This window comes from Cervus elaphus, chromosome 23 (genome assembly GCF_910594005.1).
Source record: "Cervus elaphus chromosome 23, mCerEla1.1, whole genome shotgun sequence".
Classification (NCBI taxonomy): domain Eukaryota; kingdom Metazoa; phylum Chordata; class Mammalia; order Artiodactyla; family Cervidae; genus Cervus; species Cervus elaphus.
The window spans coordinates 5,608,007-5,630,746 of NC_057837.1; the positions used below are offsets into that span (position 1 = coordinate 5,608,007).

The 22,740-nt window shown below is 40.6% G+C and overlaps 1 pseudogene; it reads left to right on the top strand.

Moving 5' to 3' along the window:
• The first annotated feature begins 220 nt into the window (after positions 1–220).
• Positions 221–22,740, top strand: part of LOC122681782 — a 107,372-nt pseudogene continuing 84,852 nt past the window's right edge.

Below are 22,740 nucleotides of genomic sequence, written 5' to 3' on the forward strand. Positions count from 1 at the left end.
AACAGCAACAACGAGCCAGGGGAAGGAGATCCCTCTCTCTCCTATGGTAAACGTCAAGGCTGTGTGCTGTCATTGGGAAAGGCAGTCCAGATCATGAGCACAGAGTTGACAGCAGGAGGGGAAGGGAGATGAGAGACAGAGATAGGGAGTCCCATGGTCTGAAGTGAGTGGTGCCGGCCGCTGTGGCCAGACCACCCCGCTCCAAAATGGCGTTCTGATAATGGCGGAGCACAGTCGACTCCTCCCCCAGGCCCCTACACTCCGGGCTTGTCAGCTGTGTCTTCCGGTGCATTATTGCTCATTTGAACCTCACAAGCACACCAGAGGTAAGGCATCAGTTAATACAATTTCTGTTTTGGAAATTTATTGAGATTCTGTTCATCTGAGACTCATCTACAGAGACACAACTCAGTAGGTGACCAAGCTGAAACGAGAAATCCCCTCTTTTAACACCAACTCCAATAATTTTCTTCCTTTCCACACAATTTGTCTACTGCCAGAGATCAGAAAAAGTAAGATGAGACAGAATCCTAATATTTGATTAGGTGTAATTTTTCATTTTTCTTGAAATAAAAAGCTCTATGTCCATGGGATCACAAAGAGTCAGACATGACTGACTGAACAACACCAAATGTCCTATTAACTGTGATGTCCCCACTCTGAGATTAAGAAATAGATCTTCTCCCAGTTCACTCCATCCCCAATACATTGCTATTTGGTTTAATCCCTGAGTACCTGTATCTGAGTATCTGTCTCACATAAGGACCGATATTGGTGTTGGAAATTTTAATACATGTATAAGATCTCACCCTTGAACTTAAAGATTCTTTGGCTTTTTAAAAACTGTGCTGATGTTTCTGTTATTTTTGCCATCCTTGACCTGTGTGAGGCTGCTTCTCCTGGCTGCAGGGGGTGTTGGCTGTAATTGGCTCCCAGACACCCCCTTCTTCTGAGAGACTTGCCTTCGGTTTCCAGGCGCTGCACCAGTTAGAAATGTCTGAAGGTTATGCTCTTCTCTGGTTTTAATTTTCAATTTTAATACTTTCATTGTGGTATAGTTGATTTACATTGTGTTAATTTCTGCTGTGCAGCAAAATGATTCAGTTATTTATCTCTTCTTTTCCAGTATGGTTTACATTTATGTTATTTATATTCTGTTTTGTAGTTTTTCCTTGATGGTTTATCATAGGATATTAAATCTAATTCTCCGGCTATACAGTGGAGCCTTGTTGTCTATCCATCCTGTATATAAAGCTTGCATCTGCTAACCTCCCTCCCATTACGTCCCTCACTTAAGCCCCTCTCTGTTGGCAAGCCCCAGTCTGTTGTCCATGTTTGTGACCCCGTTTCATGGATAGATTTGTCTCTGGGGGCAGCTTTCAGCCAGTGACAGACTGATCTGGGTGCCACACACGTCGGAACTCCCCATGGGGTCAGGCTGAGAGTAGGCTTCACGTAAAACACTTCTTTTCTTGCCTTCCTCCCCTGCTCTCTTCTGCATCTCTTCCTTCTTGACCAGGTCCTCCTGAGCACTCTCTCTCTTAACAAGAATCCCCATCTCACACTGCTCTGGGGACTCTGGCCTCAGGCATCATCTTCCCTCTCTTAGTCACAGCTTCATTTCCTTATCTCATGAGTCCTTTCTACTGACCTCTGCACCCAATAATCACACGCTTGCTAACTGTGTTGGTAAGTGGAGGAGAATGAGCAGCCTGGCAGCTTCAGGTTTTGGCTAAACCTCATTGGAAAAGACCCTGATGCTGGGGAAGACTGAAGGCAAAAGGAGAAGGGGATGGCAGAGGATGAGAAGGTTAGATAGCATCATGAATTTGATGGACATTAATTTGAGCAAACTCTAGGAGACAATGAGGACAGAGAAGCCTGGTGTGGTGCAGTCCATGGGGTTGCAAAGAGTTGGATGTGACTCAGGGACTGAACACACACACACACACTCCACCATTTCTGTTGCATAAGGCTGGTTAAGCCAATAGGTCTGAAGAGTGATGGTTGTCCTGCATTTCCTAAAATAGCAGAGCAGAAACTGTGCTAATTTTAGATAAGGACATAAAATGCCTGAGGATGTAAAGATGTGATTTTTTTCCCCCCTTACAAGATCAAATTATATGAAAAAGCCTGCAGGAAGCACAGGAGAGTAAAGTATGTCATGCTTTTCACTTACACTGAAGTCAGGGCAAGGCTGGGGACCTGCTGTCCCCTCTTCAGAGTGGTCTGGCTCTGGGGTCCTAAGGCTGCAGCCTGGCACAGTGTGTGGTGGTGGGGCGGGGGTGGGTCTCGCATCCACAGCCACTGTGTGTTGAACAGGGAGTGAGTGATGGAGTCTGTGCTCCAAGGAACAAGGCAAAAAATAAACCGGAAAACCAAGTCCTCAGTTGGTAGTTTATCACAGAGGCAACAGTCACCAAGTTCATAGTGAGGACAGAACCAGTCATGAGGTGGGAAGGGAGGAGATATCGCCATGGGAAGGAGCTGTCTGTGCCAGAAGAGGTACCTGTTGACATCTTTTATGTATTCCAGAAAAAGTTTGGTTGACAGACGTGGCCAAAGGGAATGGTCTGTACTGAGCACATACATTATGAGTTGGGCAGAAATGCCTGACATGTAATCATTTTGTGAAGTATGCACAATTGATGTCTCATATTCAAGTAGAGGAAACTAGACTCAAGGTTGGGTGACTAGCCTGAGGTCACATAGCTAGCAAAGGGAGCTAGGGTTTAAACAGGGCTAATTCAGACCCATTCATTACATGCTTTGCTTCCCCTTTCCTCACACCCTTCCCAACCCCTGCCAACTATTCAGCTCTGTAACCCGACTCTGTCCCTTTGAAACGCAGATAGTTTCCCCATTTTACAGAGCTGGAAAGCTAAGACTCAGTAATGTCACTGATACTACATGGCTAGTTTTAGATCTATTTTTTCTAACTGCAATAGTTGTTACCCACTCAAGGATCACTGTCTTGTCATGGAGAAGGGGCTTGCATAACTCAATGAAGCTATGAGCCATGCCGTGCATAAGTTCCAAAGAACAGTTAGAAGAGACAAGAAGGTCTTCTTCAATGATCAGTGCTTAATAATAAAAGAAAACAGCAAAGGGGAAAAGACTAGAGATCTCGTCAGGAAAGTTGGAAACATCAAGGGAGCATTCTGACCAAAGATGGGCACGATAAAAGATAAAAATCACAGAGACAGAATAGACGCTGAAGAGATCAAGAAGAGATGGAAAGAATACACAGAAGAACTGTATAAAGAAGATCTTAATGAACCAGATTACTATGATGGTGTGGTTAGTCACCCAGAGCCAGACATTCTGGAGTGCAAAGTCAAGTGGGCCTTAAGAAGCATTGCTGTTAATAAAGCTCGTGGATATGATGAAATTCCAGCAGAACTATTCAAATCCCTAAAGGATGATGCCATCAAGGTTTTGCATTCATTATGTCAGAAAATCTGGAAGGCCCAGCAGTGGCCACAGGACTGGAAAATGTCAATCTTCATCCCAGTTCCCAAGAAGGGTAGTACCAAAAAATGTGCTAACCATCGGACAGTTACACTCATTTCCCATGCTAGTAAGGTCATGCTTAAAATCTTGCATGCTAGGCTTCAGCATTATGTGAAACAAGAACTTCCAGATGTCCAAGCTGAGTTTAGAAAAGAAAAAGGAACTAGAGATCAAATTGCCAACATTCGCTGGATTGTTGAGAAAGCAAGGGAATTTCAGTAAAACAGTTATTTCTGTTTCATTGACTATGCTAAAGCCTTTGACTGTGTGGATTATGACCAACTGTGGAAAGCTCTTAGAGAGATGGGAATACCAGATCATTTTACCTGTCTCTTGAGAAATCTGTATGTGGGTCAAGAAGCAACAGTTAGAATCCTGTATGGAACAATTGATTGGTTCAAAATCAAGAAAGGAATACGACAGGGCTGTCTGCTGTCACCCCGTCTGTTTAACTTATACACTGAGCACATCATGAGAAATGCTGGGCTGGATGAGTTATAAACTGGAATCAAGATAGGCAGGAAAACATCAACAATCTCAGATACGCAGATGTCTAATGGCAGAAAGCGAAGAGGAACTAAAAAGCCTCTTGATGAGGATGAAGGAGGAGAGTGAAAGAGCCAGCTTAAGACTAAATATTAAAAAAGACTAAGATCATGGCAACCGGCCCCATCACTTCATGGCAAATAGAAGGGGAAAAGGTAAAAGTACTGACAGATTTCCTCTTCTTGGGCTCCAAAATCACTACGGACTGTGACTGCAGCCATGAAATCAGAAGATGATTGCTTCTTGGCAGGAAAGCAATGACAAACCTAGGCAGTGTGCTGAAAAGCAGATGACAAAGGTCCGTATAGTCAAGGGTATGGTCTTCCCAGTGGTCACATACAGTCCCGTGAGAGCTGGACCGTAAAGGAGATGGAACGCCAAAGAATTTATGCCTTTGAACTGTGGTGCTGGAGAAGACTCCTGAAAGTCCCTTGGACAGCACAAATATCAAACCAGTCAATCTTAAGGGAGATCAACCCTGAATATTCACTGGAAGGACTGATGCTGAAGCTCCAGTATTTTGGTCATCTGATGTGAACAGATGACTGATTGGAAAAGTCCCTGATGCTGGGAAAGATTGAGGCAGAAGGAGAAGAGGGCATCAGAGGATGAGATGGCTGGACAGCATCACTAATGCAATGGACATGAACTTGGCAAACTCCAGGGAGACAGTGAGGGACAGGGAGGCCTGGCATGCTGCTGTCCATGGGGTCTCAAATAGTCGGACACGACTGGGTGACTGAACAACAACAAAATGGTTGTTATGGTAATGATCAATAAGAAGTTTTGGATAACTTGTTATGTGAAGAGTTATTTCCTTTGCTTAGTGTCAGGTTGAGATGGTTTCTGCTTGTTCTCAGTCTTTCCCATTTTGTTAGCTGTGAAAGATACTTTCTAGCCAGGTGTAGCAGGACTTACTGGGCACATCCCCGTCCAGTGACTCAGTAGGGGTTATCATTTGGTTGTTTTATTTATGGCTCCTCTCGCCTCTGCTTCTCCCATCCAGAGGATGTTTAAGTGTGTTCTGCTTTGGGTCCTTCATCTTTCCCTTCCTTGATTGGGTTGCCTGTCTTCCAGTATTACTCATGTCTAAGGTAGAGCTGCCATGATTGCACCAAAACCCTCCTGACTCCCAATAAACCTGCCTTGATCACCCCCTTGGGTTTAACCAGCTGTTCTTCATCACTGCTCACAGGAGTGAGCAGACACTGCTTACTGGACCAGTCACTCACTAATCCCTCCACGTCCCATTTGGTATAATGCCATTAGCTCTCCAGGTGTGTGCAATGTATGCGATTGTGTATCAGTACATCATTCCTACCAACACACATATGTAACATATTATTTTGTACTAGGAAAAGTTCCCTGAAGGTCACCATGCATTCAGTCTCTCCATTTTATAGATAAGGAACTGAAGCCCAGAGCTGTGACTTTGCTTAGGGTCACAAAATTACATGGCGGAAAAGCTGGGACCAGAAGCCATCCTCCTCTTCCTCCTCCTCATCGTTATGACCATCATCATCATCTTCAGTGTTTTTCCCCACAACTAGCTCTTAGAGATACATGTACCATGACGTATGTTCAGGAGTTCATCATAGCTTGGAGGATGACTTAGGGCTGCTTCCCCAGAAATAGACTAGACAGTAAGGTTTTAAATGAAGGTGGGCCATTGAACACGTGCTCCCAGGAGAAACCAGGGAGTGAAAAGAAGTGAGTCCAGGGAAGCGAAAGGAGCCAAACAAGGTATGACCCCAGGCACAGGTTTGCCTGCCCTGGTCCTGCAGGGACCTCAGAAGTGCAGAAATTACACTGCAGAGACCTCCCTGCTCAGGATCACAGAGCTGGGCTTTCACATCTCTTAATCAGTCACTGTCTTCAGTTTGTCTCAGGAGACATAGAATTCTAATTTTTTGTGCCTAAAGGGGTTCCAGCAGCCCAAGAAAAGACCTCTGAAGAAGCTGCAGGTCCAGGGTGTTAGAAGGGAAGGGTGCCAGAGACTGGTGTGTGCTGCAGATAAAAATAAAAGGCATGGAAGTGGGACAGGTTTTCTCATGACTTTCCAAAATAAAGGCATGGGAGTGGGGCAGGGTCTCAAACTTTCCTAGCAACCTGGTCTTCCATGTCTTCCATCAGACACTCCTTCTCCATGTCTCCACTTGGCTGCCTCCTGCATCCTCTGTGTCTCGGCTCCCTTCCATGACCACCTGTCTAATGTAGGTCCCATCTTCAGCATCACTCCCCACCTCTCCCCCCTGCTTTATTTTCTTTGGTGTACTTCTTGCTCCATAAATTTATTTATTTCCAAATTTTATCTCTCTGCCCATAGAAGCTCCACAAAAGCCTGAGATTTCATCCTTCTTGTTACCATTTTCTCTTCAATCCTAGAAGAAGGCTTGGCACAGAGTAGGTGTTTCATATATATTTGCTGAATAGGAATGGATGGATGAGAAGAAGCACCAGTTGTGAAGTGTCTGTAGAGAAATGTGGAGCTATTATGAGGTTCTGGCAGTGGGTGTTCTGGCTTGCAGAATTCGTTGTTTTCTCTTATCAGTATGCAAGGGACTAGATATGAAGGATTGTATTAATGTTCAATCTATAGTCTTCCAAATTATTATAGATAATATTAGTCTTAATGGGCATATGTTACAGTTGTGAAATGCTTCCAGAAAGTTTTTGAAGAAAATTATGGTGTTGAAGGGAGCCTTTTAGTTCTTTGATACATTATACCACTCAAAGGAATATAATAGCTTCTCTTTTTCTCCCAGAAGATATGTGTATTTCATTATATGTCATTATCTGATATATGTTTGGCATAAAAGGCACTTTTCTCTTTTCCTCTTTCTTTAAAAAACAAATTGCATGGCATGCATATAATAGAAAATGGCCATGAGTGGGTACCATATTCTACTCTACAGTATATCTCATTTGGGAATAGCCCACCCACCCATTTTTCCTACTGTGGTGTGGGGGATATATTGATTCATTACATAATTTGTATTCTTTTCTTCAGATCAGAAATTGGCCTAGGCATTCAGGCAGCACAAATCTCTCCCCCTGCACCAATATTTTTCCCTTTAGCCAAATACCATTTCCCTGAGCAGCAATTTAGTCATTACCCTGTGATATAAAAGAAATGTGAAATCTGTCACAAGGAAGATGATGTTGTGACACAGACAGGGATCCTTTGGGAGGTTTAACCAGCTTTTCCATAAGATTGAAATGAATGTGACAGTATGTTCAGATTCATAATTAAATTTATTCTTTTTTTTTTTTTAACGTGCGTGGGTTCTTTACTATGGAGAGAATGAGAATGAGGAAATGTGGCTCTTGGTACAGAATAAGGACAGGAATCAATCTAAACCTTGAAACTAGCAGTGTAAACATATGGGTTATGCTTTCACTTAAGTTTCAAGGCACTTCCTGTAAAGCAGCAAACTAGAGCTATGACTTCTGGCAGGGGCTAGTAATAGAGGGCTAATGTAATCCCTGGGAGAATTATAATTACCTTTTAAATGCCTTTCTTCTGTGCTAGGCAGGAGTTGCAGCTGTGTCTGGTCTCATCACTGCAGTGTTGGCACATGTAGGCACCTAATAAATATTTATTGAAATTACAAACAGATATGAGAGGAGAGTCAGGGGTAAGTGAAAGGGGAGGAGAGTGAAGGGAGGGGGCACTTCTGAAACAAGTGTCCCAGAGGTTTGGTACTGTGACAACCACCCTACACCCACTACACAGTGAGGAAGGACAGAAAGACAAGGGAAGCAACTCGGAGAAGCAAAGGTTTGAAGATGCTGGGTAATCAGGAAGAAAGCAAATAGACTGGGGATGTATAGGATGTACGAGACTGCAGTAGCATCCCTGTTCTGCATCCCTGCATGTGTCCATTCCTTCTGCCGTTGACTGCGGTACGCTCTCCACTGTGGGAGTCCCATGACTAAACCATGTGCTTTTCTTTGGCCACTAAAATAATGGTTAAGAGACGTGTTGAGGGTATGTGGGACTTCTGCTAATTTTTTACAGGATCCCTATCTATATAGACCATTTGATTTTAAAAGATTTTATAAAATGAATATGCCCATCTGACATACATAATGATATATTGATGAAGATTTATAGTACTAGGTGGAGAAGAGGTGCTTATGTGTTTGGTTGTTGTCCAATCAATGCTTGGGAAGATTCTGCATAGTTTAGGCATCATCTCCTTCTGTTCAGGTCCAGGGATTATCTCTTCATGTTCTTATTGTTAGATACACTATTCTGGGATAATTTTGTATTTCTCACTACAAAAGAAAAAAAAAAGTGAAAACTCTCTTATTACTCAGAGCACTATGAAGAACCAGATTTTTCATAATCAGTTTGGATAATAGCATTTGGAAACAATATAGACACTTTTTAACTCTGCAGATCCCTAATACCATGTATTCACTGATGGTGATTTATCATCTGTCCATCATCATGGTCCATCGTCCGTCATGCCACCATAAGTACTGGAGTCTTTCAAAGGTCATTGCCATGCTTCATCAAGGACAACCTCAACTGTAAGTCCTGCTTAGAATTTGCAGGGACATATGCATGATAATTGTTTTCTGATACTGTTGAATTTATAATTAGGTATATTATAGATTAAAAATAGAACAGCATATCTTCCAACCATTTCTTCTCTTAAACTCTTGAGGCTATAGTCACTGTATTTCTAGAATGGGATCTCCTACTTACCATTCAACAATACCAGTAGGAAGGTTGGGTGAGGGGCCCAGAGGTGGAGCACATAGTGTGGTCCCAAGAGCAAAAAACATCCATCCCTTGTAAAGGGATGATGGCATGACTTAAGGCTTCTTCAGAAAGCATCACTCCACCACATGGATTGAAGCTGCGTTACAGTGGAGACCTGATGGTCAGCAAACCCTGTGGAGAAGATAGGTGTGGCCAACCTTTTACTCAACAGAGCCTGAGTCTGAGGGAGGAGCAAGTGTCCACTCTGGGGACCAGCTGCAGGGCGCTCACTGGGTGGAGGATGGCTGTGCCACCCCCACTGCCTTCAGATGCTTCAGCCACAGAGCCCCCTGATAAGAATGCAAATAGATGAGCAGTGACCAAGCTGAAGGGTGGCCATCGATTGTTGGCAGCCAGGAGCCCTGATCTTGTATTACGTCTGATGTGAGTGAGAGTCACCCAAATTTAGCAATTCAGCACTGTTTTAGTGGCCCAAATTCATGCAGTCTCACAAAAGAAATTTTGCTGTTCTGACTGCCAGCAAAATGATTTATTCATCACAGCACCCTCTTGGAACCCCCAGGACAACCGCCTGGGCAGGAGGCCTTGGGGTCTTAGGGACATCTGGTCAACTCGATGGACTAAAGGATTAGGAAGTGCTGTGAAGGGAGAAGCTGTGACTAGGCCCACGCGGGTCCTGCCCTTTGTGAACTTGGCCAGCCTCTTAATACTGTTTTCATTTTCCTGTCTGTAAAATGGAGATAATAGTGGTTCTTATTTTCATTATTTATTCTGGTGAAGATTAAATGAGCTATTTCATGCACAGCTCTTAGAAAACTACCTACCACAAATTGAAGAGTTTGCTATTTGTCTTGAGCTATTTACCATGATCTGTGTCATGCTCTTCCTCCTGGCATTTCCTTGTTATTTTTGGCTCCCACTGAACAATGTTTGCCTCACTGAAATGCACAACCTCTCCATTTCACGGCACAACAAACTTCCTGAGTTCTCAGCCAGCAGTAGGGTAGGAAGTGTGAAGCTTTCAGAACAAAGGGATATCCTAAAATACATGTGCGTTGTTCTAACAGAAAAATGAAGGCACACCAAGGCCTTTCCTTAGAAGGTACAGGTGACAGAAAATAGAAATGACAGCTATTGTTCAGGAGAAAGAAAGGTTGTAAAATGAGATTACAAGTGATATTATGTTTTCCTTCATCCACCTTCTCGTACTATTACTTCTAATGCTATTAGGACTTTTATTGCCATTTTTTTTTTTAACCATCCAATAAATGTCAGGCACTGTACAAGATATGTGTCGTAGAAAGGAAATGAAGGAACAGTGCTTTATGGTTCCAGTGAGGGAACAAAATGTCTAAATACTTTCAGAGTCTCTGAAGAAATTTCAGGGTAATGTTGATGAAGAAAAGTGTCCCTGGGATATCTGGAAAATATGATTAAAAATATTTATACCCCCAAAGCAATGATGTACATATAATTTTAAAATATTTCCTTTAATACACCAAGTGCAAAACAGAAAACGATGATGTTTAAGTGATCAGTGTGTATATAGATGATTCTTTATATAGCATTATTATGATTAGCCAATTAAACAGCAGATGAAGGTGTCTCTTCACAGTGAAAAGGCCTCTTGTTCTCGAGGCAGAAGATTTGACTCTTTTGTACACTAGCTGGGCATATTACCTTAATTCTTGTGATTACCAATAAGAATGTTAGAATAAACAGAATCAGCCTGCAATTGTCTGCCTTCAGTAAAAACTGGGAATATTATTGCTGGCATGTTTATGGCAAATCTAGCAATATTACTCAGTTCTTAGATATCATAATGGCATCTGTCTTATACATACACACACACATACAACACACACACAATTCCTATTACTACTAGTCAGAGTAATTAATATGATCCATCAGATCTTTGGGAGAGTGATTCCCATTGATCATAGTTCCATTCTTTTATCAGGAAATCTAATCTTTAAAGATCTTAGAGCAATTTTAACTTGTCAATTTAGGCTTAGGTAAAGAAAAGTACAAAATATAAGGGGATGTATGACCAAAAAGGATGTGAAAATATGCTGGTGTTCACTAGTAATTATGGGGATAAAATTAAAACTATAGTTTATTATATGGTATGACAGAGGATCCAGGAGGGCTGCAGTCCATGGGGTTGCAAAGAGTCAGACAAGACTGAGTGATTAACACACATACACGGTATTATATAGTAAGGTATAGTTTCACAACCATCTTATTGGTAAAGACAGTAAGTCTGATAATATCAAGTGTTTGGGGGGATGTGGGAAACCTTTGTTGATGTGCGTATAAATTGGTTTAACTACTTTGGAGAAATATTTAGTGATATCAAGGGGAAACATTTAGCAATATCAGGTGTATCAGTTATCTCTCACTACAATAATACTGTGTAACAAATACTGTGAAACAAATAATAATGTGTAACAAATACCCTAAGACTTGAGTATTTTGAAACAAGAACCATTTACTGTTTTGATGGGCTCTCACAGACATCTGTGGTCAGTAGTAGGTCAGCTAGAAGAGTCTAATAAGTCTCACCAAGTCACATAGTAGGTTTTGGGCTGGCTGAAGCCTGGTCTAGGATGGCTGTTGATATGCTTGGGCTCTCTCCTCCATCTGTCTCATATATGACTGTTCTAACTCTCTAGCAGGCTAGGCACATTCTCCTAGACGTCTCAGAGAAGACAGAATGAGCAAGTTTAATCATGCAAGGATGCAAGTAGAAATGCACAGTCACTTTTCAAGCCTATGTTTGAGTCGCATTCACTATTATCCAATTGGCCAAAGTAAATTACATGGCCAAGCTCAGGGTTACACTATTCTAGGAAAAAGTGTGTGGATGGGGGGATGACATTAAATAGGGTCATTTTTCTAATCTGTCTGACTCATTATGTTGCATGGAAGACTCACGTATCCTAAGACCCAACAATTCCATTCATAAAATCTCTGATCTATGTATTCAAGGTGACATATACAGGTGGACTGATTGTGATATCACTTGTAATTATAAAAAGAAATTAGAAAGGACCTACATATTCACCAAGAGTTAAAAATTTGATAGTCATACAACAGATGACATGATGGAGTGATAATGAGTACATTAGATCTATAGCTTACACAAGACATGAATCTTCAAAACCAAATATTAAGTAAAATAAGGGAAATCAAAGAAGGATATGGGGAGAATAATTTTATTTAGGAAAATGAAAATAACAGAAATACAGCATGAAAGTGATTCTTTGTTTATGGAAACACATGCAGTAAAATACCAACTTATGTGGTTCTCTCTGGGAAGGTGGGAGAGAGGAAGAGAAGCAGAAAGGAAGGGAGGAAAGGGCTGAATTCTTTTGTTCCTGAATTACGTCTTTAAGAAATTGGTGGTAGAACTATCGGCCTGGTTTACTCTTCTTAATTTTGAAATAATTCATAATATTAAAAAATTCTGAGGGAAATACTCTGTACACATGAAACACCCAGAGAGTTTATCTAGGACAACGTGAGAACCCTTATTACCCATCTAAGAAAAAAGTCTATTTACTAGTCACTAAATGGACCAGTGCAAATAACCTGACATTTCCTTGGGATGACATGAGAGCAGGGCTGGTGATGTAAACAAGGGTCATAACTGAAGTGGATCAAGGAGCCGTCTGCTCAGTATTCAAGCAAATTGTCAAAGCAAACCAGCCTCTATCAGTCAAAACCAAGAGTGGGTCCACTTATAGATAAACGGACTGTAAGAAAATGTCGGTAGAGGTATTGTCATCCAGACAACGATGGCAATAAAAACGTTTCACGTGCAACTATGTGCATATCCGTAACTCAATCATGTCACCGAGTGGTCCTGAAATAGTTTAGGGATGGGAGGAGAAAATGGAACCCTCAGAACCAACTTGTCCAGATGTACTCCGAGAATGGTCCATGAACCAGGAACATAGGCATCATCTTGGAGCTTGAGAGAAATGAAAAGTCTCAGGCCCTGCCCCAGACCTTCTGAGTCAAGATACCTGGGAAGCTTGGTATCTTGGTGGAGCCCAGAAACCTCTCTTTTAACCAGCCCTCCAGTTCATTCTAGTGCACAGCCAACTTTGAAAAACATGGCCACAACTTCTGTTTAAATACTTAATTGCATCAAAGTAAACACTCTAATCTCACTGAAAAATGTTTACATGAATTTTCCATGAGACTGTGATGGGAAATGGGAAAGATAAAGCAGGAATTTCAACTCTTATTTCCCTGAAATATGTTTATTTTACACTAGTCATCTTAGTCCAATACCAAAGTTGAGAACTGAAAAATATATTCATACTTTTTATTTCCCACATTTTGAGCATCTTTCTACCTTGTATATTGCTTTTTGATTTAAAAAATTATAAAGCTCTCTTTTGATATATAGCAAACACATCACTGTCTATTCCACAGAGATTTCTAACAGAAGGATGAACTGGTCAGCTTCAAGTCATATTTTTATTTACCTTTATGAAACAAAATGCCTGTGGAATATAATGGAATGCCATAGAGAACTAATTTAAGTTTTATGTTAGTGGTCACATTTATTGAAGAGCAGTTTTCAATGAACTTTGAAATTCTGTAAAATGTAATCACCAAGTCCAGAAAACAGCTGTGAAACATGTTATAGTTTTCATTTTTGTGTCCATCTGTATCTTGCAGTCTCAGTCTCTTCAGAAGGGGGTGCATTTTGTTAAAACACTTTCTTTGTTCTCTAATGTTACTATTGATATCCCTATATTAATATGTCCCAGCCACCACTCTAGGTCTTAAGGATAAATTAATAACAAGCCAATAAAGCTACTAATCTCCTGAGACTTACAAGATGGGTTGGAGTTGGGGAGAGAGACAGAAAAAATAAAAAATGGTATAATATTGGTTTACAGAGGGAGCAGAGAGTGCAAAGGCCCTGAGGCAGGAACATGCTGGGTTTTAGAGAAATAACAGTCGGGCTAACTTGGCCAAAGCTGAGCAAGAGAGGAGATTAGCTGAGGTAAATTATGTAAACCTATTTGATTTGGCAATTTGAGAGCAATCAGCTCTTTTGATGCCAAAAGAGATTTTGGAGCATTATCCCAAATCAATCAACTTCATTTCCTATGCTCTATGCAAATTATGCAGCTGAAACCAAAATGCCAGTCAGGGGACAGCTTGCTCTCCTGTCAGTAATGATGAACTCTTCATACGCTGTCTGGGATATAAAGTTGCCTGCACAGTTGGGCAAGCCAGGAAGAAAATACCAGTGCTGTTAAACGTTGCCTCCCTCCTCTCTGTTAGGAAAGCACTTTTGCTCGTCTGCCATCATTTTGTTGGAATCTAGAAACATAATTCCGCCTGGGCCAAGGCTCAGGGAACAGTGGGAGTAGGGGGGTGTAAAAATGAATCATCAGCTCCTTTATTTTAACCTGGGATGATCCTCTGAGTTTTGGTGAACTCTCTTCCTTCATCTATTGAATCCCTAGAGTACTTTGCAGCACAAGGTAAAACGTTTGGAAGTTCTTCGGGCGGTAGTAACCGGGAGAGGGCGCGTTTGTGTCACAAAGCGTCTGCCCGTTGTTGGGAGTCTCTGGGGGCTGTGACTTCCTTCAGGTGAGCCTTCTTTCAGCTTCTGGAATCTGTCATGGCAGCTGCTACCACAGGGGCTTTGTGTGTGCTCTGTTTGTCTGCTTGGATGTACATTGGGATGACCTGGAAGTGCCCAGGCCACATCTCAGACCCATTAAATCAGGATCTCAGGGCAGGGTCCAGGCATCAGTGACTTTTGATGTTCCCCAGGGGATTCCAAAGAGCACCCCAGCTTTCTGTTTGTCAGCCTGCCTCCCAGCCTGTGTAACACCTGCTCCTCTTTGCCTTCCTTGCTTATTGATCCTCCAGAGACACACCTCCTGGCATTTCTCTGCCCCAGCCCTAAGTCATATCCTTCTTGGGGCCTCCACCTCCCCCCTGGAAACTCTTATCATGGTAGTTAGGTTATTGGGTTGGCCAAAATTTCCTTCAATGTTTTCCGTATCAGCTTACTGAAAAGCCCTAACAAACTTTTTGGCCAACTGCATACATTATCGTGTAATATTTATTTGTTTAATGTATTTCCTCTCCATCTTTTTACTTATTTTTTATTTTTTTGGCTGTGCCACACGGCTTGCAGGATCTTAGTTCCCCAACCAGGGATTGAATCCACACCCTCAGCAATAGAAACTCTTGAGTCCTAACCATCAGACCACCAGGGAATGTCTTCTTCTTCCTCTTACTCCTGGTGTCTTCATGATGAACAAGTCTGATGACTGGGTCTGAGTTAAATTCTTCTGCTTTATTTTTCTGAATTAATCAAATGCCCTCTGTAAGCATACCAACCTAGTGCCATTCCAGGTCATTTCTGGCAAGTTTCTCTTTCCCAAACAGAACTTTGTGGTTCAAACTAAGGCCACTGAGAAGGCACCTTGAAATATGAGAGGCAGCCCAAGGATCCAAGACCTAAGCAAGTGCTTATTTCCTGCCAGATAATTTCTGTGAAAATGAACCCTGCCTTATGAGCAGGAAAACATATGGTGTTTAAAAGATGTGTTATCTCCCGCTTTTGACTGTGAGCTCCATAAGGGAAGTGACTATATCTGATTTTGTTTACATTAAATAAATCCTCAAGGCCAAGCACCTGGTACCCAGTAAACATTCAATAACTATGTGTTGAATGGATAAACAGGAAAGAAGAAAACTATTCCAGGACTGTTTTTCAGCTGGTCCCAATTCAATTAAGGGAGAAAAGGCAGTGATTCTTATTCCTGAGTGAATATTAGCATCACCTAAGATGGGAGGTTGCTAGATCCCAACCCCCGAACCCAGACTCTAACCAAAAAACCCAGATTCTTGGAGGTTGGGGCATTGGTGTATTAGTTTTCTGTTACAATTAACACATTACATGCTTAATTACCAGATTAACTGAGGAGCTTAAAATAGCCAATTCATTATATCACAGTTTCTGTAGGTTGGAAGTTTGGGTGTATGATCGCTGGATTCTCAGCTCAGGATCTCATCAAGCTAAAATCAATTTGTTGGCTGGGGCTGGAGTTTGCTCTTCAGATCTTGATTCTTTGTTTTTAAAGGGCTTGAGTGATTAGCAGAGGTCTATCCGGATAATCTTGCTTTCTTCCTTTTTATGTGTTTTTTTTCTTTTCATTTTTTAAATTGAAATATGGTACATATAACATTGTGGAAGTTCAAGGTGTGTAGCATACTGATTTGATACCTTTATATTGCCACATGCCTGGCACTATAGCATAACTAATAGATTATCTCCCTTCTTTAAAGTCAACTGTGGTTATAAAAAGTAATCATAAAAATGAAGGCCATCAAACTCACAGTCCTAGAGATTATGCAGAGTATGTAAACTAGGATTGAGGGTCCAGAAAATCTTAGGACCATCTTAGAATTTTGCTTACCATAATTGGTATTAAACAACTACCCAGCTGAAAGTGAGAACTACTTGATTAAATCTATCATATTTTAAGGGCAGTGTAAAAGTGACCTTTAGCCACAGTAACTTTAAAATAAATATATCTTCTAGTCATCAGAAAGAGTTGGCATCACCGACTCAATGGACATGAGTTTGAGCAAGGTCTGGAAGTTGGTGATGGACAGGGAAGTCTGGAGTGCTGCAGTCCATGGGGCTGCAAGGAGTGGGACAGGACTGAGCAACTGAACTGAACTGAGTCATCAGAAAATCTCACTAATTAAGGGACATCAATAGACTATCTAACTGTGGGGTAGAAGGACTCACAGTAGAAATATCATCTGAAAAAAGCACTGCCTATAGGATTTAAACTACACCCTTTCTGAAATCTATTGTATCTGTCAAGGTCCCACCCTGTAACAACTCACCCGAATAGTTCAACCAAAGGGCCATTGGTGGGAAGATTAATTGCAGAGATGTAAATGGGACTCAGGGAACAATAGAGGGATAGAGATGCAAATGAGAGCACCATCAGTGGGAGGTCATTACCACCTGTGGGGCTTAGGTGTCCTGGAGTCCATGGGGAGCTGGAGAGAGGCTGGAGATGGAGGAGACCAGGTATACAAGCAGGAAAGGGGGAGGCAGAAGTCCTCGGGCCTTTATCATCTGCTGTCCTCTCATCTCCTACCAGAACTTCCTAGTGGCCCAGCTCAAGGGAAAGCCAGCTGCCGAGTGGGTGGGAGTGGCTGTCCAGAGGGAAAGACCTCCTGGGGGTACCAAGCAGGGCAGAGAACAGGAGATGGAACTGCATAGGCAAAATGGAGAGTAACCATCACACCTTGGAACTCATACATTTTTTTCAGGTTGAGGAAATAAATTTTGAAGATTAAGAAGAGGCATAACATGGGCATACTTTATGCCTTATAATTTACCAGAGTGGTTTCCAAACAGGTGGAGACTGACAATTGAATCACTGACTCATCAACCCTGGGCCAGTGTTGCCTCCTTATTTTATTTTTAACTTTTCCAATTCCCTGTAGGTTAGCTAGCTGTAGGGAAATGCGGTGTGCACTGGGGGAGGAGGCCGAGAAAGGGAAGTTGAGGATGTATATTTTTATTTTCAAGTCCAATAATATTCATGCCCTAAAAATAGTATGAGCACAAAGTTATCATGTTAGTAGAATGAGTAGTTCTATTGATAAATTAGGACATTCTTAGGTCATATATCTCACACAAAGTATGCATAATCTACTTGATATGTATGAGTAAAATGAAGATAAAATAGTATTTTAAGCATACCAGGAATTTGAGAGTGTTTGCTAATTTCTAATTTATTCAGAGATTTATAGTATATGCAAATTTGAAAGCTTCTTCCAGCGCTTTTGTAATTCTTTTTCATTAAAATAAAATTTAAAAAGAACACCTAAGCAGCTGTCTGCATATTGGTCTAAATTTTATACCTGTTCTCTCTTTCTTGTTTTCACTTTCTTTCTCCATATTCATATATGTTTGTATCTCTCAAGTGTTATAAGAGTAATCTTAAAAATATTCTACTAGCACCTTAAAATTCCCTAGTTGCATGAAACCTGATATAATATTAGTAAGTAATAATTGATATTTAAATTTTAAAAGTATTAATATTTAAATTCAAGAATCCTGCCTCACTAAGCCGTTTAATCTTGTCTCTTCCTAAAAATAAGCATAAAATAAATTTTAAAAACAAAGCAAAACAAAAAGTAAGACATTGAAATGATAGGGAAGGGAGTATCAGCAGAATGAAGGCACTGCCAAATTTCCGAAGGCAGAAGGTAGTTATAATCATGCCAACAGGTGATTTGAATGCACACGGAAGTTATTAGTTGAGTACGGGTCCTTCATTCAGTGACCGGTAAAATCAGATGATACGGAGGACAGAGCTGAGAGCAGGGACAGGAATTAGTGGGAGCTGACTTCTTCACTAAAGGCCTTATAACTCCTTCATTATCCCTGGAGGGCAGCTGCAGGACTCCTTCCCAGTATAATCCAGAGACATGCTCTCTAAAGAGACAGAAATTTAAGCATCTGTGGAGCAGAGCTTAAGCTCCCAGAACAGGGGTTAGCGCTCTAAATCAGGGCCTGTTTTCCGATGCCATTTGGGAGAAAGGCATGGCCTCCCGATTGCTCCCTTAGCAGGGAGTGAAAGAGAGGCTGCCAGATGACGCCCTCTCATCACACACACAGATTTACCGCGGAGCTTCTCCTGTGATGTAGGTGAGGGCCGAGCACAGCTGTGATGCTATTAACCTCGTCCGTCAGCACTAAGTCACTGGATAGGACTTCCCTGTGGTTCAGGCAGTTAAGAATCTGCCTGATCCGGGAAGACACATGCAGCGGGACAACTAAACCCGTGAGCTGCATCTGCCGAGCCTGCCTCTCTAGAGCGTGTGCCCCGCGACAGGAGAAGCCGCCCGCAGGCCCCTCAGCAAAGACGAGCTGAAGGGTCGCTCCAGCTCTCTGCAACTAGAGAAAGCCCCCACGCAGCGACAAAGACTCAGCACAAATAATTTTTAAAAAGCAACGATTAAAAATAAATAAATAAATAATGAAACTTAAAAGACAAACAAGAAATCACTGGATGACCAAATATTTCTAACTATTTGAAGAAAACTGACAATGCAAAAGAGAAAGAAGAAGATAAGCAAAAATGGACTCAAGGGAATACATTAAAAAATGTAGGGAAACAGATGCAAATTCTTAAGGTCCTCAGAGGTAATTGAGGTGCTGTTGCACACATACAAGAGAGAAACAGCATAAATTGAATTCAGAATTGAATAAATCAAATCTGTTAGGAAAATAGTTAAAGAAAAAGGGAAAAGCATCCATCAGGAAAATATATCCTCTTCAGAATATGTCTCCCAATATATCAGAAAGAAATAATATGTATTTTATAGACTCTCCCAAAAGTAATAAAAGAAAAATTTTGCAACTCATTTATTAAGCCAGTGTAACTTTGAGAACAAAACCTGGCAATTATATTCTAAGAAACTAAAAATAGCAAGTCAATATCTTATGTGAAAATAGGTGAAGGGTTCTTTAAAACTCAGCAAACAATATATACCAATACATGAAATGAATCATGATTAAGTTAAGTTTGTTTGGGGAGTGCAAAGTGGGTTAAACATTAAAAAATCAAAGTATTTTATCTCGTTAACAGAGTCAAAGAGAAAAACTAATCATTTCTATAGAAGCAGAAAAAGCAGTTTGTGAAATTCATTCATTTTATTATTTATGATTTAAAAAATCCTTAGTAAACTAAGAATGAGAAGAAGATCTCTTAATCTAAATCTGAGTGTCTAGAAGGAAAAAAAAGGTCAGAATTGAGACAAGAATGATATCACCATATATTTTTCTCATTTTTTTTAAAAAAGAGGTTCTATCTCCTGCAATAAGGCAAAAACATAAAGCTATTATTAAAATTGAGAAAGTAAGAAATAAAATTGTCATTTGTTGGGGATAACATGACCTGATTATTTTGTTTACATAGAAAATGTGAAAGAATCTTCAGCAATAGCATTTAATTTGATTAGTGGGTTTAAGGTGACCATTAAAATCATTGTGTCATGTAAAGCAGTAGCAAATATTCATAACATAAAACTGAAATGCATAATACTATTTATTATAGCATCAAAAATGTCAAATGCATAGATAAAGTCTAATTAAAAATGTATAGGACCTCTGAATAGAAAATTATGACATTATTGCTAGAAGACCCTTGCTTCTTGGAAGGAAAGCTTTGGAAAACCTAGACTGCATATTAAAAAGCAGAGATGTTACTTTTCCAACAAAGGTTCATATAATCAAAGCATACTTTCCAGTAGTCATGTATGGATGTGAGAGTTGGACCATAAAGAAGGCTGAGTGCCAAAGAATTAATGCTTTTGAATTGTGATGGAGAAGACTCTTAAGAGTCCCTTGGACAGCAAGGAAATCAAACCAGTCAATCCTAAAGGAAATCAACCCTGAATACTCATTTGAAGGACTGATGCTGAAGCTGAGGCTCCAATACTTTGTCCACCTGATGTGAAGAGCCAACTCTTTGGAGAAGACCCTGATGCCAGGAAAGATTGATAGCAGGAGGAGAAAGGCCAACAGAGGATGAGATGATTAGATAATATCACCCTCTCCGTGGACACAAATTTGAGCAAACTCTGGGAGAAAGTGAAGGACAGGGGGGCCTGGTGTGTTACAATCCATGGGATCACAGTCAGACAGGACTTAGTGACTGAACAACAACAAGAATGTATAATGATACTATGTTCATGAACAGGAAGAATTAATATTGTTAAGGGATCAATTCTTCTCAAATACATATTTTCAATAAAATGTCAATCAAAACCATAGAAGGTTATTTTGTAGGAATTGGCAAATTGATTCTAAAATATATATGGAAATGTGAAGGGGGTCAAGAATAGCAAAAACAATGTGTAAAAATACTGAGTTGGAAGACCTACACTACTAAATATACCTGCCATATCAGTTTAAAGCTACCATAAATTAAGAATGGGTAGCATGGTGCCAGGGCTCATTGATGTGGAAGAAAACAGAGTCCAGAAACAGACCCATGTACTAGTGGTTTCTTGATTATGACAAAGGAAGCTTTTAACCCAGAGGCGAAGGACATCTTTCCTTTGAATAAATGGCACAGGGTTAATTGGATATCAGTATGGAAAATTTGAATCTTGACTCCTGCTTTCATAAAAATCAATTCCAGGTGACTATGGATCAGAATGTTAATAGCTAAAGAGCAAAACTTCAAGACCACAAACAAAATATCTTCTTGACCTAAGTGTAAGGAACTTAAAGAGTACATGAAAAGCATTAACATTCATTAAAATGTATCATTTTGTTGTTCAAGTGCTAAATCGTGTCTGACTCTTTCCAGCCCCATGGACTGCAGCACACTAGGCTTCCCTGTCCTTCACCATCTCCTGGAGTTTGCTCAAACTCATGTCCATTGAATCAGTGATGCCATCCAACCATCTCATCCTCTGCCGTCCCCTTCTCCTCTTGCCCTCAATTTTTCCAAGCATCATTAAAAAAATGTAAAAGGCAAACCAAAGAATGGGGGAAGATAATTGCTACACATTTGACCAAGTGGGGTGTCTTATCCAGATATGCCAAGAACTCCTACAAAATAAAAGGGTATCAACCCAACAGGGAAAATGACCAAAAGACTTGATCAGCCATATAATGAACAGCCAATCCAGATATTAAAAAGATGCTCAATTAAAATTTGAAAAACTAAATACCACTACTCAATAGTCAGAATAACCACAGTTAAATATACTGCAATACCAAGAGTTGAAGGTTTAGAGTAACTAGAATTTTCCTATGTTGCTGGTAGGAGCAATATTGGTGCAAGCACTTTGAAAATGGTTGATATTATCTTCTAAAACAATATAACCACATTCTATGCCCTAGATGCAATAAAATAGAAAACACTAGAGACGTGAATATATGTGTACCAAAAAATGTTGTTAATACTTTATTTATGATAGCCAAAGACTGGGAAAAAGCCCAAATGTGTTTAAATATTAGTAAGGATAAATTTTTGAATATTCATAAAATTAAGAAGAAGTGGCAAGAATACACAGAACTATACAAAAAAGATCTTAATGATCCAGACAACCATGATGGTGTGATCAGTCACCTAGAGCCAGACATCCTGGAGTGTGAAGTCAAGTGGGCCTTGAGAAGTATCACTACAAGCAAAGCTAGTGGAGGTGATGAAATTCCAGCTTAACTACTTCAAATCCTAAAAGATGATGCTGTGAAAGTGCTGCACTCAATATGCCAGCAAATTTGGAAAACTCAACAGTGGTCATGAAACTGGAAAATGTCAGTTTTCATTCCAATCCCCAAAAAAGGCAACACCAAAGAATGTTCAAACTACCACACAATTGCACTCATTTTATATGCTAGCAAGGTAATACTCAAAATCCTTCAAGTTAAGCTTCAACAGTATATGAACTGAGAAATTCCAGACGTACAAGCTGAATTTAGAAAAGGCAGAGGAACCAGAGATCAAATTGTCAACATCTGTTGGATGATCGTAAAATGAAGAGAATTCCAGCAAAACATTTAATTCTGCTTCATTGACTACATGATAGCCTTTGACAGTGTGGATCACAACAAACTGTGGAAAATTCTTCAAGAGATGGGAGTACCAGACCACCTTACCTGCCTCCTGAGAAACCTGTATGCAGGCAAGAAGCAATAGTTAGAACTAGACATGGAACAATGGACTGGTTCAAAATTGGGAAAGGAGTGCATGAAAGCTGTATATTGCCACCCTGCTTATTTAACTTATATGCAGAGTACATCATGAGAAAGGCTGGGCTGGATGAGGCACAAGCTGGAATCAAGATTCCCGGGAGAAATATCAATAACCTCAGATATGCAGATGACACCATTCTTATGGCAGAAAGTG